This window comes from Coturnix japonica, chromosome 5 (assembly GCF_054131305.1).
Source record: "Coturnix japonica strain WE chromosome 5, WE-NBRP24, whole genome shotgun sequence".
NCBI classification, from domain to species: domain Eukaryota; kingdom Metazoa; phylum Chordata; class Aves; order Galliformes; family Phasianidae; genus Coturnix; species Coturnix japonica.
The window spans coordinates 20705890-20718298 of record NC_140667.1 but is presented as its reverse complement, the minus strand read 5'-3'; the positions used below and the strand labels follow the sequence as shown (position 1 = coordinate 20718298).

General features: G+C 37.5%; 1 protein-coding gene across 15 annotated transcripts in view; it reads left to right on the top strand.

Annotated features, from left to right (window-relative positions):
- LRRC4C (leucine rich repeat containing 4C) overlaps positions 1 to 12409 on the top strand; it is a 426317-nt gene that overhangs the window by 324685 nt on the left and 89223 nt on the right. For 5 of the 15 annotated variants that reach the window (XR_014947119.1, XR_014947114.1, XM_032444954.2 and 2 more), the window contains 3 exons: positions 104 to 179; positions 797 to 872; positions 1324 to 1461. The gene's annotated coding sequence lies outside the window, so the exon portion shown is untranslated. Of the gene's footprint in view, positions 1 to 103; positions 184 to 796; positions 879 to 1322; positions 1462 to 5758; positions 7706 to 12409 lie in introns of those variants that run through there. The other 10 variants (XR_014947121.1, XR_014947116.1, XR_014947118.1 and 7 more) reach the window with 6 other exon arrangements.

Here is a 12409-nt window from a genome sequence, read left to right as displayed (position 1 = left end):
AAGCAAACATTTTTACATCACTATTATATATATTTTTTTTTTCCCCAAACAATCCTACAGCAATCCTGTACAGCTCCTTAAAGTAACCTTTCATTTCTTGCAGAATTTTTACCTTCTTCATCAGCAGAAATCTCAGTGGCAAACACATAGATCCTGAAGATCAGATTTGATTCAGTAAGGTAGGTTTCAGTTTAAAAATTCACCATACACATTGGGAAAGAATGTTGGAGAGATTTCATAGGAAAACTGAGTCTGAAATATCACTAACAGACAAAAACATTACATACATGCTTTAAATAATCATTATTTTTATAATCATTTTCACCAGTCATGACAGAATTTCTTAAATTCTTATCAACATTTCTGTAATACATTCAGTAAATCATTAGAAATGTTTTCAAACACAACTTTCCTTAGGATTTCTTATGGAATCCTATCCTAAGGGGAAAAGATATGTAATAAACCTGTTTCCTCTTACTGCCTCCATAACATGTTTATATATTCCCCTTGTAATGGTTTCAGTACTTAAGTGCAAATCTATTCTTTTTCACTTCTTAATGATGCATTCTTTATGGAAGTGATGCTGCAGTGGACTAGACAGACCATTGCTCTGTTCTAGTGTAGCAGTAATCAGGTAAATTCCAAACTCGATGGTCTTTAAGGTTTCTACCAACCTAAGCCATTTTATGATTATGTGATTCTGTAATTATTATGATTTTTAATCCACTTACTTACACTAATGCTGAAAGATCATCAGGTATTTCAGGTTTCATTTGTTCTTTAAAACAACATACAGCATCCACAGGAATTAATGGGAATGTGGAGATAGAATTGAGAGCTGAAGACTGTCTGAGAAAATTCGGAAAACCCAGGTGAAAGTTGGTGGTTTCTTTTTGTTTTGTTTTGTTTTACCAACTTATACCATATTTCAGAGCACTTATGAGCATAAATATGGTGCTTACTGCCTTCATTCACTGCTAGGTCCAAAAATTTTCTTTCACTTTTTAATGTGTCCAATTTCAGTCAGCATCTGACAAAGTACATTTCTATCATACCGCATTCAGAAATATTCAGATATGGATTGCTGCAATACTGAAAAGAACGATAATTATTTTTTAATGGGTTTTTGTGTTTTGCTTGTTTCTTTTCTACTGCTACATTTTTTTCTCAATTTGCTTTGCATGTTATGGTGCACATCATATGTTGATCTGGTGTTATATATCATGCACTCAGGCTGTGGAACTCCTATTGGAGTTCCAATAGTGTGGAACACTATTCCAAGTCCTTTTAACACATTCAGTAAATATAATTTCCATTTTACAGGTAGAGTGACAGGTGTACAAGAAATGGAATAATCTAACCTGAGAGTGTGCAAGCATTCTGGAAATACAAAACCTAAGGATTCTGTCTATGTGGTTTTTTGTATTCTCACCAGTGGCCACAGTCCTCCAAGGATTGATGGTAAGAAAATAGGTTATTATGCACACTATGGTTTACATAGTAGAGTTAAGCAGAAAATACGTTATAAGAAAAGTGTAGCAGAGTTAAATGATAATTTGACATCTCGTTCTGATTTGTCTTATGATTACAAATTATATCCAGATGTAGTGCGTAGAGGAAACTGAAGATATTTAGTTCGAATAAATTTATTTATAAAGTTATAAGTACTGGAAAACAGACGCTGAAGAGTTATCTTACTGCAGTAATTATTAGTAACATTTAGAAATGTGTGTTTCTGTGTTAAATTTTCCTTGTCTGGGTGGTCTTTTCTGAAGCTCTTTTCCCCAGACTAAAATTTCACTTTGAATTTAAGCTAAACATGAGCATGGGGCAGAACAGTTTGCTGCTGTGTTTCTGTTAATTATGTTTTTGAGGCCTACATAGTTAAGGTTTTATTTTCAATAAATGCAAATTGTGTTTTCCAGTCACAGTAACCCCACAGTAGAAGAAATTAAAGTGTTGACATATTCATCTTAATATCACAATATCTTGGTATTTAAAATTCATTGAAGCAAAAATTGCTCTCACTGTGTATAGATACTACTTCCAGAGTGATGTATCATTTGTGTCCATATTAAATTGTGTCTATATTAAATTTTACAGTTAAAAAAGTAACAGTAAGCTATATGTGTTTTTCATTTTATTGAGAAAATGAGGTATTAGATGGGACATGACAATAAAATGAAAGACCATGCTCAATTGTCATTTACAGTTGCATTTATAATTTAAATCAAACAGGTTATGGTTCCCTGTGAATTTACAGTTTCATGTCAGTGGTACTTTGTCCTGGGGAAGAAATAGTTTGCCTGTAATTGAATTCTATGCCTGGAATTAAAGCTATAGGAAAATATCTGGATTTTCAGGGCTGTGTTAGAGGGAAGTTCTAACATGTGTTCAGACAAAACATCTGTGTTTCAGTTTGTACCTGTTGCTTCTTGTTCTGTCATTGGGCCCTAGAGCCACAAAAGAGCCTGGCTCTGTCCTCCTTGCACTCTCCCTATAGGTATACTTTGAGGTTTCCTCTGAGCCTTCTCTTCATCATATCTTTCAACTTTTCCACTAAGAAGACATTCTCTAGTCTCTTCGTCTTTGTGGCTCTTTTCTACTCTCATGCACTGGGCAGCCCAAAACTGGATGCAGTACTCCAGATGTGGCCTTATCACTGCTGAATAGAGGGGAACCCGCTGGTAGCACTTTGCCTAACACAGATCAGGATACCATTAGCCTTCTTTACAGCAGTGACATGCTGCTCACTCATGCTTAGCTTGGTTAATTGGTTAGCTGCTGTAATGAAAACACTGACAATAAAGCATAAAACAGAAAATCTAGGAATTCTTTCTATAGAGCATGATGCTTTTTAGTGATGAGTTGTTAACTTTGAAGATGTTCTTAATTTTTTTTTTGGTAGAAGTAATTATAGTGTTCCATTAACCCAACTGGACAATTAAGTTTCTTTCAAATTTACACAACAGAAAACAACATTCAGTTCTATCTTCACCAGAAATAATAGATACTATGATATTATGAAGAGGTGGGCTTATTGAAAAATCAGTTGAACTTCCTGTGTGCTAAAAGCACATGCTGTGGTCCTACCCTAGTACTGCTCACCACACCGTTCCTGATACAAGTTTTTCATTGTTATATAACTGATATTATTTTTTTTTTCTATACCAAAACAATTGAACAATTATAAAATCTCATACTCATGTAAATATGTACCATGAGCTTAAATTATATTACCAAAATCACATTCTCTCTGTGACATAACTTATGAGGCTTTCAGCATCTATTGAACCACTTAATTAGTGAGCTAAACCATAGATCCCCACAGATAAAAATATGTTTGTCAGCATCTTCTGTTCTCCTTTGTAAGCAGTGGGCTGAAAGGTGATTGAAGTACTATCTCCACATGCAAGTAGCTTTTTGTCAGCAATGTTTAATAAAATATAAATCATAGTATGTTCTACAACCCCATTTATGATAACTTCATATTTATTGAAATGAAGGCAGGACTGTCAGAATTTGGAAACTGCTTTTCTCTTAACTTTATATAAGCATAATGATCTGGTTTCACACATTTCCTTGAATTTTGTTTATTCTTATTCAGTTTTAAGGTTTTTCATCTCCATTATTTGAAAGCTAGACTTCACTTTTCTTAGACTTCAGTCATGTTTCTCATTCACCAAATGACTGACAATTCTGTATCCAGTCTTTTTGTGTTAGTTACTTTCAGTACTATACACAGTCAGAAATTCTGTTCTTTAACTCTTATCACTTATCAATAAGGAATTGTTACGACAATTGGTCACTGTCCATGTTTGTTGTGTGAACATTTGCCAGTACATACATTTGAGATTTCACACCATACTAAGGATCAGACAAGCTTACTCCATTAGCTAAAAAACAGTCCAAGTTTTCTTGCCAATCTGTGCTTATCTTCTTTTTTTTATTCTTTCGCTGTTTTGGTTTTTGATACATGATGATCTTGGTCTAGAAGAAGAGCCAGCACCTACTCTGTGTGACTGGAATTTTGTACCATAGTGTCCAGGGCAGTTCCCAGGCTGGGTAAGACCAGATAACAGTTGCTTTTCTTAACACTCACCTTCCACTAAAATTCTAACACCTCCTCCCCTCCCCCCCGTTTAAAACACCCAAAAGAAAAAGAGTCATTTGTAGGCCCAAAATACATCAGCAGCATCAATGAATCAGACAGGAATGAAATAAGCTCAATATCTGAGAAAAAAGATTGTTAGTTGTCAGCAACTTTATCTCATATCATGCTCACAGTCTTCTCCAAAATTCCCAAAGTCTTTTTTCAATTTACTTGAAAGTAGATTTTAGAGATTTTATATGGAATATTTATTATAGTTACACAGCCTTTCACTCATGGTAGGGAATCTGTTGTTGCTGTTGATGTCAGTGACAGTAAGATCAGATGCTAAATGGTATTACAGTGGTTAAAGACTTGGTTTCATTTCCTTGTATCATAGAACTTTCTCACCAGAAAGTCCACTGAGTCAGTAGAATAAATCTGAAAGTCAATGTTAATGATTCAGTAAGTGTTATTTACTGAATTCAGTTTATGGGTTTTAAATTCTACAGAAACTTTATGATATGACATATAAGTTAAAATTTCATTTTCTTTTATTTTCAAGTATGCCAGTTTCACACCATAGATTGCAGAATGAGTAAGGATATCAAACATAATTTGACTTCTTGAGAGAGGATTCAGAAAGTTAGCTGTATCATTATGTGCATGGAATAACTCTGAGTTACTGCTTAATATATGAAGTGTGCTATAATTACCATGAAAGCATCTGACTAATTCTTTTTTGGGGGTTGTGTGGAGGAGTTTGATCTATAAATAATTTCTTTCTAATTTTGAGAGAAATACTGGCACATACATCATCCATATTCTGTTTCCTTTGATCCTGCAGAGGATCTAACTTTATACATGCAAGTTTTCTGTAAAAATTATTTGGAATTGAGATCCCTGTAAATATAAACCCAATTCCAAGCATTTATGTAAACATACTTAAGTACTAGAAACGTCTCTTGGTTGAATGACAGCAAACATCTCAGCACCTTAGGAGCCTGGATTAATGACTTAGTTTAGAAAACTCAAAAACCTTGGTTAGAAGTCATGGTAATCAAGCTGCTGCAGATTTGCTAGGTGAGCCTAGGCATTGTGCTGTTGTGTCCCTGGCACTTAACGAGCTGGAGCAGTTGGACCCACAAACTTTGAGGCACTTTGTAGGGCTTTTGGCAAGGAGCATCTGCCAAAAAGGAGTTTTAAGAAACTTTTATATACAAGTTTTAAACAAGTATTTGTTTCTGTAATGAGAAAAATTGTTTTGTCTCTAAATACAAGTGATTTTTACTGTTTGTTTGTTTGTTTTCTTTTTTTTTCTTCTCTTTTCTTTTTTTCTTTCTTTTTTTTTTTTTTTTTTTTTTCAAAACTAACTTTATATTTCATTTCATTTTACTGTCATTTCACTATCTCTGTGGCTAGGCTGGTACCTGTGAATAGTGGTTGATCTGTCAGAATCAGGCAGGCTTTTAAGAAAATGAGTTTTGACATTCCGTTCCTTAAGATGATCCCTTGCGTTTCAATTACTGCTTTCTGACTTCGAGGTTTCTTAAGGTAACTCGGAGCTTGTTCCCACACTGTCAACCAGGTGGCAGCAGTGCCACGTCAGAACAGCTCCAGTACCCTTTCCCTGACATCAAGTGTTAATGCAATTGACCAATCAGTGCTAAGATGATGGGAGGTAATTGGGTAATTGTATTTTACTGATCACAAGCAGAGAAAAGAAGGGGAAGGGGGGAGGGAGAAAAAAAAAAGAAAAAAAAAAAAAAAGGAGAAAGAGAACGGAAGGGGGGAAGGAGGAGTATAGCGAGGAAGACTGGCCCTGGGACATTTGCAAATCCTAGGGTGCCACTGAAAGGTGGGGAGTCAGACAAAGCCAGAGCAACAGAAAAGCGGATCTACTCCCTGCAGCAACAACGGGAGCTGTCTGGAACTGGATATATACATAGATGCGTACGTACATGCACACACAGGAAGAATTCAAGCTGAAGCTAATGGGAGGGAGAAAGGGTTTGGGCTGTGCAAAAAGCTATGCGTTTCAGTCATGAGACTGAAAACTGAAAGAAGAGGCTGTGCTCCCGGGAATGTGTCATCTTGGAAGGGAGGGAGGCAGGAAGGAAGGAAGAAAAGGGGAAAGATAACTGGCGTGTGGAAGACGATGGGATTCTAACTCACTGCTCTGCAGAAGGGAAATCCAACTTGTAGATCTGAAATACACCAGGCAGAGATTGCAAATGTGATCGGAGCTGCATTGAAACAGAGAGAAAAAAAGGGAGGCAGAAGCCGGAGAGCTTTTATCCTTCTCCCCTCTCTCTTTCCCTCTCTCCTCAAAGAAGAAATAGAAGTTTATCCGTCTTGGTGCTGCTGGATCGTTATAGCTGCTGGACAAAAGATGGAGAGGGAGCTGAAATGAAAAGCAAAGGGAAACCAGTGCTTGCAAAACTAACGGCTAAGAAGACAAATCACGCCTCCCCAGGCTTCTTTTGTGCCCCATTGGGGGAGTTTTAACATCAGAAAGATTTTGAGAAGTGCGGGGAGCAAAGGGGAGAGTGGGCGTTTAAAACACCCATCCTGAGTGTTTAAAAAATAACAAGGGGATGGATTTATTCTTGACAGCTGGTGGGAACCTTGAATTTTTCTCTACTCCCTCCCTCCTTCATTCCATTTAATGTGAGATTATGAAAATGCAGAGGAGTTGGAGAAAAGGCAAAAGGATATAATGTGGAGTCTGAAGCGAGGAAGAGAGTGCTGATGCTGTGGATTGCTGGCTTCTTGCTGAAATCAAAAATCCAATTGCGCACTGGGTTGTGATTGGAAATCTAATCAGATCTTTGGAGAGAAGGGAGAGACACTAAAAGTTATTGTATTGACATATAGAAATAAAAATTTAAATGCAAATGGAGATTTTATCCTAAAGGAGTGTGGAGAACAGGGAAAAAGAAGAATGGGAATCCCCATTCTAATGTGGAGACACACGGATTGGATAATTGATAGTGCAGCAAAGAAGGGGGAAGAAGAAAATTGCCTGGCAAGACCTGGATCTTAACAGTCACAACAAAATTGCATTAAAAGAATAAAGATGGAGGGCTGCTTAATCAGAAATACAGCTCTTTCTGCTCCCCAGAGAAAAAACAAATAGTGAGCAATGGAGAGCAGAGAAGCTAGAGTGGCAGAAAATTGCAGAAAAAGGGAGGTAGGCAAAGGATCCACTGTGGATTGAAAAGTTTCAGAAAGGAGAAAGACCATTCATCCTCTGCAATAATTTTTATTTTTTTTTTCTTGGTGTTTTAAACCCCTCTTCTCCAGTGAAGCAAACATCATTGTTATCACTACAGCATTTTTAAGCAGAAAAGTTGAACACAGCAGAGAAAATAAAGGACAGAGAAAAAAAAGCAAAATTGCTGGAGGGAGAGAGCTCGGCAGTGTTGGGTTGGATTGGTACCTGTATGGACTGAAATTTCTTGGAAATTGCAGTTGGATATCTTTTATTTTTGTTTCCTTACTTGTTTTTAATTTTGGTTTGGTTGCTGAAATGAAATAGTTTTTATAACCCCTCCCCCACCCTGGTTTTTCATAACCACTTGGATTTCCAGCTGGATAGTCTTTGAGGATATAGTAAGTACACTTTCCATTTCATTATTCTCTTATCTTGTACAGGGAAAAAAAAAAAAAAAAAAATAAGCCTCATTTCCTCTTTTGCTTTTACCTCTTTCTTTGCTCTGTTCCCCAACCTGACTATAGAAGCCAGTTGAATTTTGGTAATGGCAGGGGAGGAGGTTGGGGGGAGAACTGGCATTGGAAAGGGAGAAGAGGAAGAATGAGAGCAGAACTGAAATCTTACAGTAGCTCAGATATTCCTGTTAGTAAAACTCCAGCTTTGATAGTGTGTTGCAGATACTTGTCGGTGTGGCTTTATGACATTTGTAAATGTTTACTAGCAAAGGAATCTTTTGAGAATGCCCCTGCAGTGAGTGATGGGTGCTGTCCAATTGCCCAATCTGTTAAAAACAAAAACAACAACAAAAAAGGAAACAACCAGATGCAAGCTGCATATAATTGGATGCGCAGAGGAGGTTTATTTATTTATTTACTTATTTAGTAAATGTTTAAAATAAACTTCAGTGCTGGCATCCACTCTGACATTGCAGATCAATATGGTGTATAAGCAGGAAAATTTTATAATCAAGCAGGGAGGTGAAGGATGGCTTTTGGCAGGAGCAGGGGCGTGTAGGGCAAGGGGGTGGTACAGGGAGTGGTAATGGTTTTTGAGGAGGCAGCTCTGAGAGAAATGGAATATCTTACACTCCATTGCTGAGAACAAATAATAACAGCAGAGAGAGGGCATTCTTCTGTTGCAGGGGAGTTTAGAGAATGGCTGTATTAGCCACTCATGCCCTCCAGATCTCCTAGGAAATTCTTTGCAGTTTTGTGGTGAATCCTCCAGACTCCCCTAGGACTTTCCTGACAGTTGAAAAAGATTTACTTTGATTGATATGCAGTGAGAGAATGCAGTTTTGTTTGGAGATTTTTGTTATTATGTTGATAATGAAAATAATGGAAAGTGGCTTGTAGGTGGTGGTGTTAACAGATTAGCAGTGATGTGTAAGATTCCAGTAAATGTCTCTCTCTTTCTTTAGAAATTGGATGTTGAGGTGTGGAATGAAGTCAGGATAACTTGTAATTTGAAAGATTGGTCCTTGTTTTCCTGTGGAGAATCATGCTACTTCTATCTACTCATCTGGCTTGACTGTATACCTAGTAGATAGAAAGTTTTTCACCTTATACCCTTCTCCCTTACCTCCACCATCCTCCTTCATAAGCAGTGCCTTGAAATGAAAATTTTAGGCCAAAATTGGTATAGAAGAAGAGAGAAAAGCACATATTTAAATGAACCATTGAAGTTATATGGATGTTTCTCTCAGGCAAGGTAAAGAATGAGCTTTACAACTAATTTTACTTTTCTTTAGCTGCAATATTCCGGAGAAGGGGGAAAGTAGGAAGGTGTTAGTAAAACCATGATCCATCTTTACCCTTTTTTTTTTGCCTGGCAGCATTTCCTTTCAAGCTTTTTGTGTGCAGCAACACAATCCAGAGCTTCAGCTTTCCTGAATAGAAGCATTAATTTTTTTATTTTTTTTTTTTTTTCCATTGCATTTCTGCATTCATGCATGTCACCAGTATTGCTTCACATAGACATCTTTAATTTTTTAATGTCATAGAAACAAGACCTGCTTCTTAAATGTGCCCATGCACTTCTGCTTGGAGGTCAGCCCTCTCAAGTGTTCGATACTTGTAAGAGGTTAAGATTTAGGGTCCAGTTCTGCTCCTAAGGAAATCTCTGGGAATCTTTGTTCAGCTATATGAATGAATCAGACCCTTTGTGCTCTTCTGTTCGGAAAAAGAAGGAAGCAGGCACAGCAAAAATTGTTCCGTCCAGCTTCAATTGCTGTCATCCTTCTCAGTACAGCTAAATCAGTTTAGTATGAAGTGCTTTAGCCTAATTTTATTTCTCTGAGCACGTTTCCTGGTGGGATATTAAATGGGTAGTAAGTTTGTCAGCATCTGAAAATAAGCACAAAACTCTGTTCTTCATTCCTTCATGTATTATTATAAGCCTGTGCCCTATTGTAGACTACACTTAGACCAGCAGTTGCAGTAATAGAGAAGCTAAATTTATGTTAAGCTGCTGCTCAGTAATTACTGAAGGGAAAAGAAGCTGGCTAAATAAAAGGCATCTCCTAGCTTTTCTCTGGGATGTTGTCAAGTGAATATGTAAACAGAAAATCTGATAGAGCAAATCTGACTTTTGACAATAGGATGCAGCCATAGGTGCCTCATTCATTTCTTAGAATAACTAACAGAAGGATTTTCTTGATACGATAAAGAAACAATGGGCAAATTTAGCCACCAGTTTGGGCTGAAACAGGCAAATCTTGTCAACATTAAAAGCTATGGATACTGTCTGCTTCTAAACAGGCAACAGTTTCACACTTCAGTGAATCATTCACTTAATACAGTAGCCAAAAGACACATGGTACAATCCAGAGTTTAACTCTTTCAGTCTCATGATGGGAATGAGTGTAGCATTTCTAAGCATTTGTGCTTTGGCTTATCCAGATCCCAGAGGACTGGTCATAAAATACACTACCAAAAGCATCAAACTAAAGATCCAATTAAATGAGGAGCAACATGTCTTGTCAGTCACAATCAAGAACTGGCTGTCTCTGCTACTTCCCTTGCATATGCTTGTGTATGGATGTACCACTTAGCAGTGTGTGCTGATCCTGGAGGCTGTTTCTTCTTCAACATGTGGACAGTCCATTTGGAAATAACCCCAGGCCCTTGGACTGTAATGGAATTTGGTGCTCTAAAGGAAAACACTTGTATATGTATAACTTGTATAACTGGTATATTTTGGCACCCAAAGCTTATGCAGAAGGGAAAGCTGTATTGGAGACTCCTGCTTCACTTGTAATTGTTCTCCAAAACAATTTGATATCACAGATCTCAGACTTCAAGTTTTCTTAGCAAACTGTAGGTTAACACTGTGTGTAGTCCATGCCTTTTTACAGGAATGATTTACATTGATCAAGAATAGGACCATGTTCAATTTGCTGGAGCAGCAAATTTTATAACGCAGTATCTCCCAGCCTGATAGCACTGAGTGAAAAATAAACATTCACATTGGCTGAGACCAAAGAAAGAGTGCTCTAGATGTGAACAAATACAAAAAATTGTAAGGAAATAGAGGAAAAGAAGGAGATTTCCAAAATGTTGTTATAGCTTCCTACATATAGGTACTAAAATAATTTGTCTGTGACCTTAAAAGCTGGATCTCTGTCCAGATTAAGGTGATACGAGATGGGTACAAGATGGGAAGATTTTGCACAGAACCTGGAATAGGGTTTTTGCATATTTTGAGAGCATGGTGCAGGTGACAACTTGGAAGGCAAACTGTCCAAGAATGAGGAGCCAATATATTCAGGAACGGAGTGCACTGTATGCAACAGCAGCATGCAAGAACCTCCATCTCACTTGTGCCATTGTGCTTTCACTTTGCCTTTTTCAAATCCCTTTCTTTCTGATTGCCTGTGTGGGAACAAGGAGATAAATGAGTATTAGAATTAGTCCTATTGGCAGTCTGGGAGTGAAATTATTCTGAAGACATGCAATTAATTACTACCCACTAAATTATTTATGGAGTAGTCGAACTGGCTGGACATTGGGCCCACATTCTGAATTTCCATCTGTCCCCTTGTCCACCTGCCTGGTAAAATTAGTAATGAAAAACAAGCCTCCTTCAGTATAAAGTGCTGCACCTCCAAGACAGCTCAGTTCAGGAGGATTTAGCAATAGCAGCAGTCATGGTGACCTGGAAGGCAGCCTTGCAGTGTTCTTTTAATTCTAGGAACACAGGCAAGGAGTTGTTTTGAAGAGCTATCTATAGAAAGGATTTTGCCTCTCTTTCTTGTAATTGCTTGTTGTAATAGCAGAAGAAATTGATGCTTAACTTGTGACTTTTTTGAGCAGTTTATTTCATGATGCTATTTAGAAAAGCAAGGTGCCTGTTTTTAGCTTTTCTATCACCACTGTTTCTTCTCTTGGTGCTGGAAATAGGGATGCAAAAGGGGAGATGAGTGTTCCAGTGGTGTGTTTCAGTTGCAAATGCTGTGATACATGGAAATGAATTAATGCACAGCTCCTCGCATGGGGCCTGAGTAGTTTGCTGTCAGCTAAAGGAAAAAGGCAAAAAATCAGGCTCTTGTGCATACACACAATAAAAGAGAATCAGGATCTACATTTGGTATCCAAGGAAGCGGGAGCAGAATCCTGCAGGGCTTTCTGTTCATTGTTTAAGTGTTGCCATAGCAATATCTCAGGGCACAAGTTACATGTTTTCCACTTCTTGAGTTGTGCTTTTCTTCCCCTTCTCTCTCTTTCTGTTTATTGATCTATCTACTCAACAGCTAGGAGTATCTCTGCAGAACTTTGCAAAACAATCAGAGTAGGAGTGTGAAAGCTACATTATCTGTCCACTTACATCCATTCCTTGTCATTTGCTAATACATTGAAAACACAATTACATTAAAATTGTTGGATGGAAGAGAAGTGGGAGGCTCTTGCTGTTAGGATATCGAACACATCACAATATTTTGTTTAGTGGTGATCTGTTAATTGGAGAGCAAGTGGAGTGTAGCAGTCACTGACAATTAAAAAGAACAATGGACTTATCAGGTCTGAATCTGTTTCTTGGGATGGTTAAAATGCATTTCAGATATATACCAGAGCTTCTGTATTTTGAAATATTCACACTACTTT